Source organism: Rhinolophus ferrumequinum, chromosome 8, assembly GCF_004115265.2.
Source record: "Rhinolophus ferrumequinum isolate MPI-CBG mRhiFer1 chromosome 8, mRhiFer1_v1.p, whole genome shotgun sequence".
NCBI lineage: Eukaryota > Metazoa > Chordata > Mammalia > Chiroptera > Rhinolophidae > Rhinolophus > Rhinolophus ferrumequinum.
In genome coordinates, this window is record NC_046291.1 from 76,529,565 (window position 1) to 76,544,291 (window position 14,727).

The window sequence follows — 14,727 nt, forward strand, 5'->3', positions numbered from 1 at the left end:
GCATGATATCACTTATATATGCAATCTAGATAAAATTCAAACTCATAGAAACAGAAACTAGCAAAGTGATTGGCAGGGCCTGCGTTGTGGGGGAATAGGGAGAATTTGGTAAAAGAGTACAGTATTTAGCTATAAGGTGAATAAGATCTGAAGATCTAATAAATAACATTGCGACTCTAGTTGATACTCAGTACTCTATTGTATAATTGAAATTTGCTGACAGTAAACTTAAATGTTCACACACACAAAAAGATAAGTCTGTGAGTTGATAGATACGTTAATTAACTACGTGGGAGAATTCTTTCACAATGTATATGTATATCAAACCATTATGATGTGCACTTTAAATATCTTAAAATTTGATTTGTCATTTATACTTCAATGAAGCTGAAAAAAACAAATAACCATATATACAAACAAAAACATGAATATTCATAATAGCATTATTCATAATACCCAAATGGCCATCATAGGCTGAATGAATAAACAAAAGCATTGTATCTAACACAGTGGAATATTATTTGGCCATAAAAATGTATGACATACTGATACGTGTTACAACATGAATGAACCGTGAAAATCTTAGGATTAGTGAAAGAATCTATAAGAAAAGTCCATGTATTTATGATTGCATTTATATGAAATGTCCAAAACAGGCAACTCCATAGAAACAGAAAGCAAATTAGTAGTTATCAAGGTTGGGGAAAAAGGGGTTTGGGGAGTAACTTGCTAATGAGTAAGAGTTTTCTTTTGGGGGCGATGGAAACGTTCTGGACTTCGAGAATGGTGACGGTTGCACAATACTGTGAATGTACTGTGGGCCACTGAATTATGCATTTTTAAATAGTTAATTTTATGTTATATGAATTTTACCTCAATTTAAAAAAAAAAGAAAAAAAATGTAGGACTGATTCATGCTGCAACATGGATGAACCTTGTAAACATTATGCTGAGTGAAAGAAGCCTGTCACCAAAGACTACACATTATATGATCCCATTTATTTAAAGTGTTTGGAATAGGAAATGTAGTCAGAAGCAGATAAGTGGTTGCCTAGGGGAGGGGGTGAAGTGGAAAGGGTTGAAGTGTAACAGAGTGTGGAGTTCCTTTTTGGGTTAGTGAAAATATTCTAAGATTAATTGCAGTGATGGTTGTACAACCCTGAATATTCTACAAATCATTGAGTTGTACATTTTAAATGTGTGAATTCTATGGTAAATCGTATCTTGATAAATTATTTATTTATTTATTAAATTTATGGGGGTGACAATGGTTAGTAAAATTGTAGAGGTTTCAAGTATACAATTCTGTAATACATCATCTGTATATCACATTGTGTGCTCATCATCCAGAGTCAGTTCTTCCATTATCATATATTTGACCCTCTTCAACCTCTTCTACCACTGCCCTCCCCGCTTACCTTCTGGTAACCACTAAACTGTTGTCTGTGTCTGTGAGTTTTTGTTTCTTTGTTTGTCTTGTTTGTGTGTTGTTTTCAGTTTTGTATCCCACATGAGTGAAATCATATGGTTCTTGACTTTTTCTGTCTGACTTATTTTGCCTAGCATAATCTCAAAATCCATCCATATTGTCACAAATGGTAGTATTTCATCTTTTCTGATGGCCAAGTAATATTCCACAAAATTCTTTAAAAAGAGAGAAGCTGGGTTCATCTCTTCTAAGTGCTTGCTTCAGTAAGATGGGGGTTATTTTATACTTAAAGATATAAACATATAAATTTCATAATATTTTCTAGCATTTACTCAAAGAAAATAAAGTGTGAATTTTAAGACTTTCTAAAGACAGATATTTGTTGGAGAGGGAGAAAGAGAGAATGTTCTTTATGAATTATTTCTATGGAAAAAACCCTGCATCTCTCATTTCTTCCTCATCTACCTTTGCCTTGGTTAATGCTTTGAGTCAGAGGGGATAATGAAGAACAAGTTTCCAAATAATTTTCACAAAGTTTTGAGTTTCATTTAATAGTTGAATGGAAAATTGCATGTCCAAGCATTTCTATGTAAATAAACCTGGACTGGAAACAAAAAGTGTATAAAGACAAAAAAAATATTTCAGTTGAAACCCAGATTGTTAGAGAGTGGAGTAGCACACTTAGAGCGTCAAAAATCCCAAAGGCAACGGTCTGCTTTTGGAATTGCCATAGAAAAGACACCTCAGACTAGTAAACATGAAAAAGAATGACAGGGAGAGCGTATTGGAAGAGGGAAATCAGGAAAAAAATATCAAATAAGATGATTTTGAATAGCTCATATAGATTTTGTTCTTTTATCCTGAATGGAAATTAAAATCTGTCTGATTTTGAGACAGAAAACTGGGTGACATGATTACCAATGAACTCAGAAGAATCAAAAGTTTTGGTATGATAAAATGTTTCAGACAACTCTCCAATATACTTTAAACAATATCTCTGCCTATGTGGTTTTTTTTTATATATATTTTCTGGTTATGTGATAAAAAGATTTATCTAATTTCAGTCTTCCTTTGCCTGGCCTTTTTGTATCTCCAGTGCAATTCAATATTTCAACAGAGTTAGCACAGTATGCCAATTTTATTCAATCCAAACCTATATTATTTCTCTATATTCTCTTTTCTTCTGCTGCCTCCCCAGCTACCCACAGACTAGCAAACTTATATATCCTTTATTTGATCTTCCTGTTAGTAATTTAGAATATTTTAGGATTTGTCAGGTTGTAAGGTGGTATTCAAGTTGTCTAACTTAATATCAGAGTAAGTTATGCACTTAGAGAATTTTGCAAATGAAATCACTTAAAGACAAGATGATGACACATCACAATATTCCTTTCCTAGTCTCAAGCACTACAATGCTTAGGTGCAAATTATCAATGTTTCAGGAAGACACTCAAAACTGCTACAGCAAAGTAAGTTGCAATAATTGGGGGGAGGAAAAGAATTAAAACTGCTAAAAGAGCATGAAGGAAGTTGAGAAAGTAATAAAGTCTGGAAATACATTTATGAATGACATGTATGTGGGTTTTTACCACCTTACTTGTAGAAGAGTTGAAAAAATGCTGAGATTATGTGTTTTTTTCCTCCTATGCCCTTTATTATTCTTATTGAATGATTCCAGCAGCAGACCTGTTTTTCTTTAAAGGAAGACCGCAATTTCATTAGGATTTAACTGATTTCATATCAGTCGGCCATTTTCCTCACAAGGCTGCACATGACACAGTTGATGCCTGGTGGCTAAACTCCTGGTACCCCATGCAGCTTCCTTTGATGATTAATGATTCATTGAGCATCAACAGTGCCCAGGGAAAGTCTGGCACTCTTGCTAGTGACTTGCAGCTTACTAGGCAAACACCAAGCAAATGAGGAAAGCAAAAAGGTGATAAATGTACCCTTCTATGCTATCTGGACACTCAAAGGGGGAGTGTACTTTCAAGATGGGATTAGAGTCTGCATCATTTTATAGGTTTAGCAAAATCATTTGAAAATGATTAGTGTGGCAGTGTGATGGTATTACAAATCAGAGACAATTTTGTAACATAGAATTCTTTAGTGGATTTAGACTCATATATGTATGTGATATATATAGCTTCATATATATGTGTATGTGTATGTATGTGTATATATATATGTAGAGTTTAGTATCTATCACCTATCTATCTATCTACCTATCATCTATCATCCATGTATCTCTATCCATATATAAATATGAGGTTCACAGATGGACAAAACACAAAAATATTCACAAGGCAAAACAATTTCAACCTTTGGCATTTTTGTGTGGATTTGAATACAATACCCAAGCAGTAACGTCAATGACAAACAAAGTGTCCCCGAAAAAGTGCAAAAGATGATTTAATTTTGAGAATTGCACACTGAAGGATAAAGCTCTTCTGTGGCCTTCACTAGAGGGCAAACAGGGTTACCTAACCTATGTGGTTGGAGATTCTGGGAAACTTAGCTTCAGTTTAGCACCTGATTCTCCAGACCAGTGTGAATTGCTTTGTCAATCTCGGAGGCATGACATCCAAGTTCTCTATATAGATTGCTGCAACAAGCCACCTAGTGTCCTGCCTTTGGCACACGTAATTGCAAATGTGTCAGAGAAACCCAAGAATATCTGGAATGTACAGAGCTTTGACACTCTTTCTATATCACCTACTGGTTTTCCAATGAGAGAATGAAGTAGTGCTCTTAAATTTAGAAAATAAGTGTATGTTCATCAGCACGAGACTGGATAGCCCTTATCATTTCGTTTCTAGCTGGGGTGATAGTCTTACCAACTTAAATGCCTAAAGCTACCAGGTTCACTTGGCTTTTTTGAAAACGGACACTTTTTTGTACATTTCCTCATCTGTCAAAATTATAAAATGTAAATTACACAGTTTTATACAGAAAATCAAAAATCCTATTCAATTTCGAAGTCCTAGAAGTCCTTCAAAACAAAGCTTATGCAAACATGAAAACACTGATTCGAAATGAAGTCTGCAGTCAACACCCAATAAAGATCAAGCCAAGCCAATGCCTATTAATAACAAAGGCTAGAAAACGCAGGAGTTGAAATAGATGTGATATGTAGGCCTTTGTATCCTGAGCAGGTAAGGCAACATCATTTATAGAGAGCAGTGCACTGACCTCCACGGAACTGAAAAGAGAGTGGCCACCTCACCCTTATTTCAGGGACCTGTCATGTTTTTTCATGCTTAATGTGCTTTGGCCCAGAAAAATGTTAACCCATGAGCAAATATATGAGACCTTTATTTTGATATATTCATTCTTCTTCCTGAAGAGTTATTGAACCATCATCTTATTTTCCATATTTCCAAAATGTCTTCTAGTTGATACACTTTCTAGTAGGGATGAAAAATAAAATATAGAATCCCAAGATGATTTGAATTTCAGATGAACAACAAGGAATTTTTTAAAATATAAGTGCCTACCAAGCAATATTTTGGGCACACTTATAGTAAAAAAATCATTCATTGTTTCTCTGAAATTATAATTTAGCTGGACATCTTGTAGTTTTATTTGTTAAATCAGGCCATCCTAAACATTCTTAGAAAACCTGCATACACTTTTAAAGGCTATGTTTATCTTAGCCAAAATCTATCACTCTCTCCTTGGCTTTCCTGATTGATTATTACAAATAGGGAGTCCTTTGTACCTAATTAATGAAAACAATATATATATTTCTCTCTGGCCCTAAAATCTCCAAAGAAGCAAATATTTTCACTTCCTATGATGCAGATCTTTTCAGCAGAACCATTTGATGTGGAAGCCACTGCCTCCTGTGGCTGCAGAGTGCAGGGCCAGGAGTTTATTTGACCTCTTCACTAACCAGAGCCATCAATGTATTTCCACTTAATTTATTTTCATTCCCTGAAGTAACAACATGAATAGAAAAACTTTAGTAGAGCAATTATGTGACAGTGGGTGCAGAAGAAGGAGCCCAAAGTGACATGATTTGGGGCGTTAAAAAATTATAATCAATGAGATTTCTTACTCAATGATATAATTCATTTGTTTTTAAATATCTTGTGGCCACTTATCATCTTAGACTAGAAGCAGAATCACATAGCCAACTTTTGTGAAGTCTTCATAGAGGCTTGTGATCATTACCTCTTAAAAAATTATTTTTGAATAGTAATTGCTAATTTCTACCTATGTAAATTTTTGATGATTTCCGAGTTTAGAAATGTTTGTCTAAGAAGTTTCTTTTTCTTGATTTTATCTGCCCAGATCTGTTTCCTTAATGCATTTATTCATTGGCTCCAGTTTTCTCATTTGTACAATGAATATAACAATAGTTATCTCCCTTAGTTGTCATGAGGATTACATAAAATGAATATCCAAATTGTTAGCTTAGTTCTGAATCACAGTAGCTTATGGTTTGACACTGATTGACTCAAAGCATTCCGGTGTGCTACTCAGATCATTCTGCAACTTACTTTGTGTTGCTAAACTTCTTTACTAAGTTCAGTGTCACTTAGAATCATTCCATTACCAAATTTAACACACATTTAGATTACCCTAACATATAGAAACTTTCAATGGGATCAGTTTGAACCTTGCCTAATTGTTACACTTTATTGTTCACAACAATTAAATACTTTTCAAAGAACATCTCTACAACGTATTGAAAAATATTATACTGAAAGTATAATCTGAGGAAGGTGATTGTTTGAGGGTGATAGCCATACTTATTATAAACAGTAAATCAATAATACAGAAGACTACTCAAAGAGACCCCTTTTCTCCTTAAAACACTGACATCCCGAAGCATGGGGTTTGTTCAGAATAAAATGAGAGCAAAACCATCAAACTAGGTAACATTTTCAGTAATGTAAGATTCTTATAACCTCCACAGCTAGTAAATGACATCTCAAAATTAGATGTAACATTGAGTTTCTGTTATATAATTTGTGAGTTATATAACATTGAGTTATGGTGATGGAGAAAGAAAAAAAAAAGGACCAAAAGGACCAGAAATCTTTAAAAATATTTCTGTTCCCTATGAACATTTACATTCTGAGTAATTAACAGCAGTTTTAATTTTGAAATTTAACTATTTCCTACAGTAGCTATGTTTATGATTTCATGTGATTACCTAAAAATTATATCATAACCATTGAAAAGCATTAAAACAATTTTAAAACATTTAAAATTAAGGTGAAAGTCCTTAAATATTAATGAGATACATATCTCTGAGGACCTCAGGTATCAGAAAAAACAAATGCAAAAGCTCACTGAAATAGAGCAGAGTATTATAAAATTCAACCTCAGTTAAGACTTTTGTTCAGAACCCAATTGAACCAGATGTCAAGGTCTGTGATCATAATGTATTTAAAATACGCAAGTGCACAAACAATTTACTAAACTTAGTCAAACAAAAGGAAAGAATGATTACTTCATACTTAGTCTTTAATTACAATAGAATTCCTTCTTGAAGGATAATTCATTTTTTAAAAATTATGCTTGTCCTTCTCAAAGGTGGGGGTTATATTTTATCTTTCCACAAAATCAATATTAAAAGCTAATGAAAAACTCTGAGTGCATCACAAATACAGCTAACCAATGCAACAGACACTGATTTTCTGAATATGACCTATAAGAACATGGGCCTGGTATTTCCCAAATTTGTTAGAAATATTGTCGACCTCATAACTGTAAGTGTATAGAATCAAAAGGCAGTATATCATCATGATTACATTTGAAATTTAAGGGAAAAACAAAAGATGACTCTTTTGGATGAGTTATCAAATAAAGGAGGACTCAAGCAGTATTTTGACATAAGACTTAACGCCATGGAATTGAAGAACCAGGGAAGATGTGAGTAAGAGAAAGCAAGTGGTATTAGATAGGGGAGTGGAGGACAGTCTTGTATCACACTTACAGTACACACTTACGTGCCCACATGTAACATAATGACTGAAAACATAAACTTGGGATTTAAACATATCATTGATTAAAACTTGACTCTTTTCTTTACTGTGGGATTCACTACAAGTTCTAGAGGTCTCAGGACCTTCATCACTGTAATAGAGATGAATATAATACATCTTCAAAAGTTTTTTGCATGATGAAGTCAGAGGATGCATGCGGAGGACATAGCACTCACTACAGGTAACAAATGGTAGCTCTTTCCGTTCTATGGGTGGGCAGACCCATATAAACGGACCTTGAATGAGCAGATTGTTTGTCACTACATATTATGCAAGAAGAAAGTAACACTAAGCAGTCAGAGGTGGGTAATGATGCTCATTGCAAAACAGATTCAACATGGAAAACATTTAAAGACAAAAAATAAAACTAATATGTATCCAGTATGAAAACTTTCCAAACAAAAATAGTTAGAACTATATAATACAGAAAATTAAAAATCACTTCCATAATTTCAACATCTAGATGGAGTCACTTTCAACATGTAGTTTTCTTTCACCTCAGACTTTTAAAAACATATTCACATACATACGTACTCATTCACACACTTTATTTTATTTTTGGTAAAAATACAATGGTACTAAGAATAAGTATCTTGCCTTTTTGGATATGGATATCTTACCATGTCAATATATATGTTGATATTGACATACAATACGCTACGTAGTAGTCCATTACAATAAATTTCATACTTTATTTAACGAATCACTAATGATGGACATTGAAAGTATTTTAAAAATTATGTCATTATAAATGATATTAAAATAAAACTTCCATGAGTCCATAGTGATGTAAATTAATTATTGAAAAAAATAATAAATGGGAGAGAATAGACAAATCTCTGCGAAAGGATTCTAAATAATTTATGTAGATAGTCTGCCCTCAAGAAGGTGGACTACAAATAACGACTTCCTTCCAAAATGTACGGTATAGATAGAAGAAAAAGAATCACTTTACAGTAGAGAAACCTAATCATTTTCTCATCCAGGTGACCAAGTTTAAAATTTGATAGATATAGCCACCTAAATTTGTACAGATCATTTTCAACACAGGAGCCAAAAACATACAATGGAGAAAAGAAAGCCTCTTCAATAAATGGTGCTGGGAAAATTGGAAAGCCACGTGAAAAAGACTGAAACTAGACTGCTGTCTCCATATACCAAAGTTAACTCAAAATGGATCAAAGACCTAAACATAAGAGTTGAAACAATAAACTGAATAGAAGAAAGCATAGATACTAAACTTACAGATCTTGGGTTCAAAGAGGGTTTTATGAATTTATCCTCAAAGGCAAGGGAAGTAAAAGCTAAAATAAACGAACGGGACTATAGCAAACTAAAAAGCTTCTGCATGGCCAAAGAAACTATCAACAAAACAAAGAGAAAACCAATCGAATGGGAGAAGATATTTACAAATAATGCTTCTGATAAGGGGATAACATCCAAAATATATAAGGAACCAATAGAACTCAACAAAAAAAAAAGACAAACAATCCAATTTAAAAATGGGCAAAGGACATGAACAGAAACTTCTCCCAAGAAGACATACAAAAGGTCAACTGATATATGAAAAAATGTTTAATCTCACTAGCTATTAGGGAAATGCAAATCAAAACCACATGCGGTGTCACCTCACACCTGTTAGAATAGCTATCATCAACAAGTCAGATATTGATCCCTTTTACCCTCATCTATCACCCCCACCCCCTTACTCTCTGGCAACCACTAAACTATTGTCTGTGTCTATGAGTTTTTGTTTCTTCATTTGTTTGTCTTTGTCTTTTGTTGTTTTCAGTTTTATATACCACATATCAGTGAAATTATATGGCTCTCGACTCTTTCTCTCAGACTTATTTCACTTAGCATAATAATCTCAAGATCCATCCATGTTGTCGCAAATGGCATTATTTCATCTTGTCTTATGGCAGAATAATATTCCATTGTGTATATATACCACATCTTCTTTATCCAATAAATTTAATTTAAAAAAGAGAATACATAAAAAGAAGAAAAAGTGATAGTAATAAGTTATGCTGATAGTATATACCCTTGTGATGAAAATAGCACTTTACCTCTGTGATCTTCTTCTCAAAAACACAAAATTCCAGTGTAATCATTAAAAAACAAAATAAAATAAAATAATAATTAAATAAATAATATATAAAAATCAGGCAAATCTTCATTGAGGGACATTCTATAAACTATCTTAACAGTATTCTTCAGAACTGTCAAGGTCATAAAATGTAAGGAAAGTCTGAGACTCACAGCCAAGAGTCACAGTCTAAGGAGACATGCTGACTAAATGTACTGTGGTAGCTTGGAAGGAACTGGAATGGAAAAGAGACATTAGGTAAAAACTAAGGATATCTAAATAAAGTATGGACTTCAGTTAATCACAATATAGATATATTGGTCCATTAATTGTAACAAATTTACCACACCATATTAATAATACAAAAAACTGGGTGTGCACTATATGGGGCTTCTATCTGTAACATTTCAAAAAAAAAATAAATCTAAAACTGTCTGTAATAAAAAGTTTACTACAAATAAATCTTCTTATACAATGTTTTCCTATTAGAAAAAATAATCAATATTAATTATTAAGAGTGAAAAAAATGGAGTGAAAATGTATTCACATTTAAAATGTTTTAATACATATTTTCAAATTGTCCTCTAGTTGGTCATACTATATACATAATCTGAGTTTGTAAGTACATAGTTACAATACCTCCTTCTCCTCAGACTATTATAATCCTTTTCAATATTTTCAATATTCTAGTAAAATTATATCACTTTAAATTTGCATACAGGTTTTTAGTAATGAAGTTAGCTATCTTTTTATGTTAATTGTCCATTTGTATAAATTTATTAGGAATTAATATATATGTGTATATATGCATATATACATATTATATATGTATTAAAATATAAATTAACAGGATTGTTGTAATATTCAAAATATTTCCACAGTTTGAGATTGTTTTGATTATTGCTTATACCCTTCTTTAAAAGTATAACTTTCTTGTGTCTAGCAGTACTCAGGATGAGACAAAAATCTCCTGAATGGAGTCAGTGACAGTGCTCATATATTCATTCATTTTTCATATTGTTTCTACCTTTGAAAAAGATGTCTGAAGCTGCCTATTAGCTGTAATTCTGCCATAAAAGATAAAGGAATATTGTCTAACTAACTGATGACTACAGTAGATTTACATGCCATTTAAATTTAGAACAAGGGGAATTATTAAGTATTTTCCTATACATCTCTACTTTTGGTTTACAATAGATAATTCTGTGCCAGAGCAAATTAAATTTGATAAGCAATTTAAAATACAGCAAAAAAATGAAGATAATTGTGATGAGCAATAATTTTCACAACAACCAGATAAAAAAGATGCAAAATAGCTATCATCTTTTATTATAATTCAACTGTTATATAAATTGTTTCTTATTCTGGTTATTTCCTGACTTTGTAATAGTTTTTCCGGAAACATATTGATACGAACTAAAAAATTCTGAAACTTTAATAGTCCTCATCAAAGTGAAGATCCTCTTTAAAAATCAAGTCTAGAATAAGCATGTTCATTATAGAAACCAATGAAGTAGTTTATACTGTAAGTTGACACCCAAAGCAAGACTAGAACTAAAACCATCTGCGTAAACGTTAAGCATTTATACTAAAGACGAACTGTTGACCAGTATTTTGTCATTTTTCCCTTCAGAAGTACTTGAAGATCTAAGATAGTGTTCTGTTCCAGTATTCTCCTTAGAGTTTATGAGAGCTGCATCGTTACTCAAAAAAATAAATAAACAAACAGTTTTGTGTATCAGGTTTTTGGATAGATTCCAAGTTTCTATTACAGAACTCTTTGCACAGACCAATCCCTCGAAAATGGAGCATCTGCGTCCATATTTCCCTGCATATCCCCTCAAATTTTTTAATACATGAAAAATTTGATTGAGAACATTTGCTAATAGTTACTGAGCTTGAGTTAATTGCTGTTCTAAGGGCTTTTGAAGGACAGTTTTATTTAGTCCTCACATAATCTCATAAATCAATATTATTAATCCCTGTTTTCACAGATAAGGGGACTAAAACTCTGAACAATAAACTTACCAAATATCCCAAAGCTTGGAAAGAAGACAAGTCATTTGAATTATGCAGCCTTCTTCAGAAACCATATTTTTAACCTCGTGTTGTGCTCCCTCATAGATCATAAAAGATATTGAGGCAACATTGGAAGAAGATGCTATTAAAGTAAAATTATTATGTGGAAAAGTGGGAGAACACAGGTAATTTGGAGTGACTATAGTGAAGAAATTCAGCTTGATGATATACAAACTAAACCAGGTCTTTTCTTTAGACACTTGGAAGCATTTCTCGAGTGTCTAATACGTATGTTTTAGCACTAGGTTATCACTCAGGTGAATACAAATAAACATGAATGTTACGCTAAGGAGCTCATCATATATATATATATATATATATGTGTATATATATATATATATATATATATATATATATATATATAAAATTGTGATAACGGGGAAACAACTGTAAGTTATTAGAAGTTATGATGGGGTTATTTCTAGGTTGTGCAATTGACTAGGCTCACCTCAGGGAGAGACAACGAAGCTGATATGATGAATGAGAAGGTGGTAACTTTCATGAGGTCATATTGTTCTAGGTTGGAGCTGGTGTAATGGCATGAGTACTAAGACCAAAATGGAATACTCAGATTTAAAAAAGCCAGTATAGATGAAGCCCAGAAAGAAAGGTGCAGAATAGTATAAAATTACCTAGAGAATAATCAGGGGTTGAATCGTGAATGCATATTTATCTCAAGAACAATGGGCCATCATTGGAAGATTATTAGCAAGAGGATAACACAAATATATTTGTATTTAAAATATATCACCTTGACCTCTGTGTGAGAACAGATTCAAGGTGGTCAAGACGGGAAGGGGGATAATGAGATAGAATTTATTGCAGTAGGGCAAGTGAAATTGAGCCTTTAACCAGAGTGGTGGTGTTATGGATAAAGCACATATTTACAAAATATAAATGCAGACTGTGGAAATGTATCTGGTACGGGAGATAAAGAAGAAGGAAGAATTTAAACTTCAGAATTCTAATTTGCTTAACTTGCTGGATGGTGATCTCATGCATTCAAACAGAGAATGCTAGAGTAGGACATGGTATCTAAGGAAAAAACTGAGTTCAACTTTGGGTGTTATGAAATAGAGTTCCCTTTGAAATGTCCAAATGAGGTTACTATGTAGAAAGTGGGTGATAAGAGTCTAGAACTCAGAAGTTAGCTTTGGGATGAATAAGTTGAAAAGTAAGTAAAACCACAGGTTTGAATGTGATCGCCAAGACAGAAAAGATACAATGAAAAGATAATAAATAGGACCAAATCTTGGGGACCTCTAAAATCTAAAAAGAGGAGGAGAAAGTAGTAAAGATTAGCATGGATGAACCAGAAAGTTGGCAGGTGTGGTAGATCAGAAGACTATACTGTTCATGGAAGCCAAGGGAAAAGGAATTTCAAGAGAAAGAGAATGATTAAAACTACCTAATACTACTGTGAGTTTGAGTAAGACACAGACTTAAAAATATCCATGGAAAATATTGACCTAGAGATAACAGGTAACTTTTTTAAATAAACAGTTGGAATAACTTCATTATTCTTTACTCCCTCACTGTCTGTTCCTTTTTTCCCTCCACAAATTGTGTGTTTTGTTTGTTAAGAGAGGTGAAGTGGCAGGTAGGTTGCAGAAGAATGTAATCAAGGCTGTAGCCTACTTCTAGCTTGCACAAGGCAGTACGATCAGTGCTGTAAGTTATCTGTATACTCTTAACATTGATTTAAGTTTCAGCTTACAGCAATGTGCTCATTCTCAAATCAGCTGTAAATGGCCTGCAGACAAGGCATTTAAAATGTGATTTTCTCGATTTGCAAAAATTAACCACACTTACTCTTTTAAAGAAATCATGTTGTCCATCTGGTGGGTGACTAAGTGACCACTATCCTTAATCTAGGCCTAATCTAGCCTGCTGCTCATGGGCAAAAGTTCAGTGGGGATTTAATATGAGCATTTGGAGAATTACTGTGTCCAGGAGGGGAGCTGGTTAGGCATCAGAACACACTGAGATAAACAACAGCAACTGCAAATAGATTTGTGATGGAGGGTAGTGTGGCTCTTTGTGATGGTTGTAGACAGTGGTGGTTTGCTTTAAGCTCTACTCTGAGTCTAGTCTAAAAAAATGGAGTTTCTTTTTTCCCTTCTAATCATGATTACTCATGTGCTTGTTAGACACCATCATTACTGCATATGGATTTGCCATTCTAACTTGCTGGGCCTTGGCAGAGCATTTACTAGTTACATTACATGAGCTAAGTCTATCAGACTTTCACAAAATAGGCTAAAAAATGGGATATCCTCATAAACAGAATAAATAGGGAGGTGGATTAGAATTCAGGGCACTGGCTCAACAATACTTTTCTCATCACTCAGCTACACAACTAATGTTCCAACTGTTTATGGCCATTTGAAATAGCAGAGAACAGATACCTCACTAGACTTTGCAAAGTCTTTTGTCTCTGCCGCAGACAGGGCCATCAAGACTGAGGAAGACCCAGAAACTTCGGGGCCACGTGAGCCATAGCCATGGCCACACTGGCAAGCAACAGAAGCACCCCGGGGGCTGAGGTAATGCTGGCAGCATTGGCATGCATCACCGCAGGATCCACTTGACAAATATCACCCAGATTACTTTGGGAAGTTGGCATGAGGGCATTATCGCTTAAATAGGAACCAGAGCTTCTGCCCAACTGTCAATCTTGATAAACTGTGGACCTTGGTCAATGAGCAGACACGGGTAAGTGCTGCTTTACACAAGGCTGGAGCTGCTCCTATCATTGACATGTTGCGATCGAGCTACTTACTCCAAAGTGCTGGGTAAGAGAGCGCTCCTAAAGCAGCCTGTCATCATGAAGGCCAAATTCCTCGGCAGAGTAGCTGAGGAGAAGATTAAGGGTCTTGGGGGGACCTGCGTCTTGGTAGCTTGATACCACATGAAGGGAAAATCATTAAATGGTCACAAGTGTTAAAAAAAAATAAAAAAAAAAAGTAGAGGACATATTGCTATTTCATGTTTAAAAGCAGAGAACATGTTACTATTTTAGGAGGGGTGTGTGTGTGTGTGCGTGCGTGTGTGTGTGTGTGTGTGTGTGTGTCATTGTCTTTTAACCAAATTTCAGATGGGATAATTCTGTACCAACTTCTGAGTCTTCA

The 14,727-nt window shown here is 33.9% G+C and overlaps 1 pseudogene; it reads left to right on the forward strand.

The window, feature by feature from the left end:
• LOC117025575 (60S ribosomal protein L27a-like) overlaps positions 1–14,501 on the forward strand; it is a 171,464-nt pseudogene extending 156,963 nt beyond the window's left edge.
• The last annotated feature ends 226 nt before the right edge of the window (positions 14,502–14,727 follow it).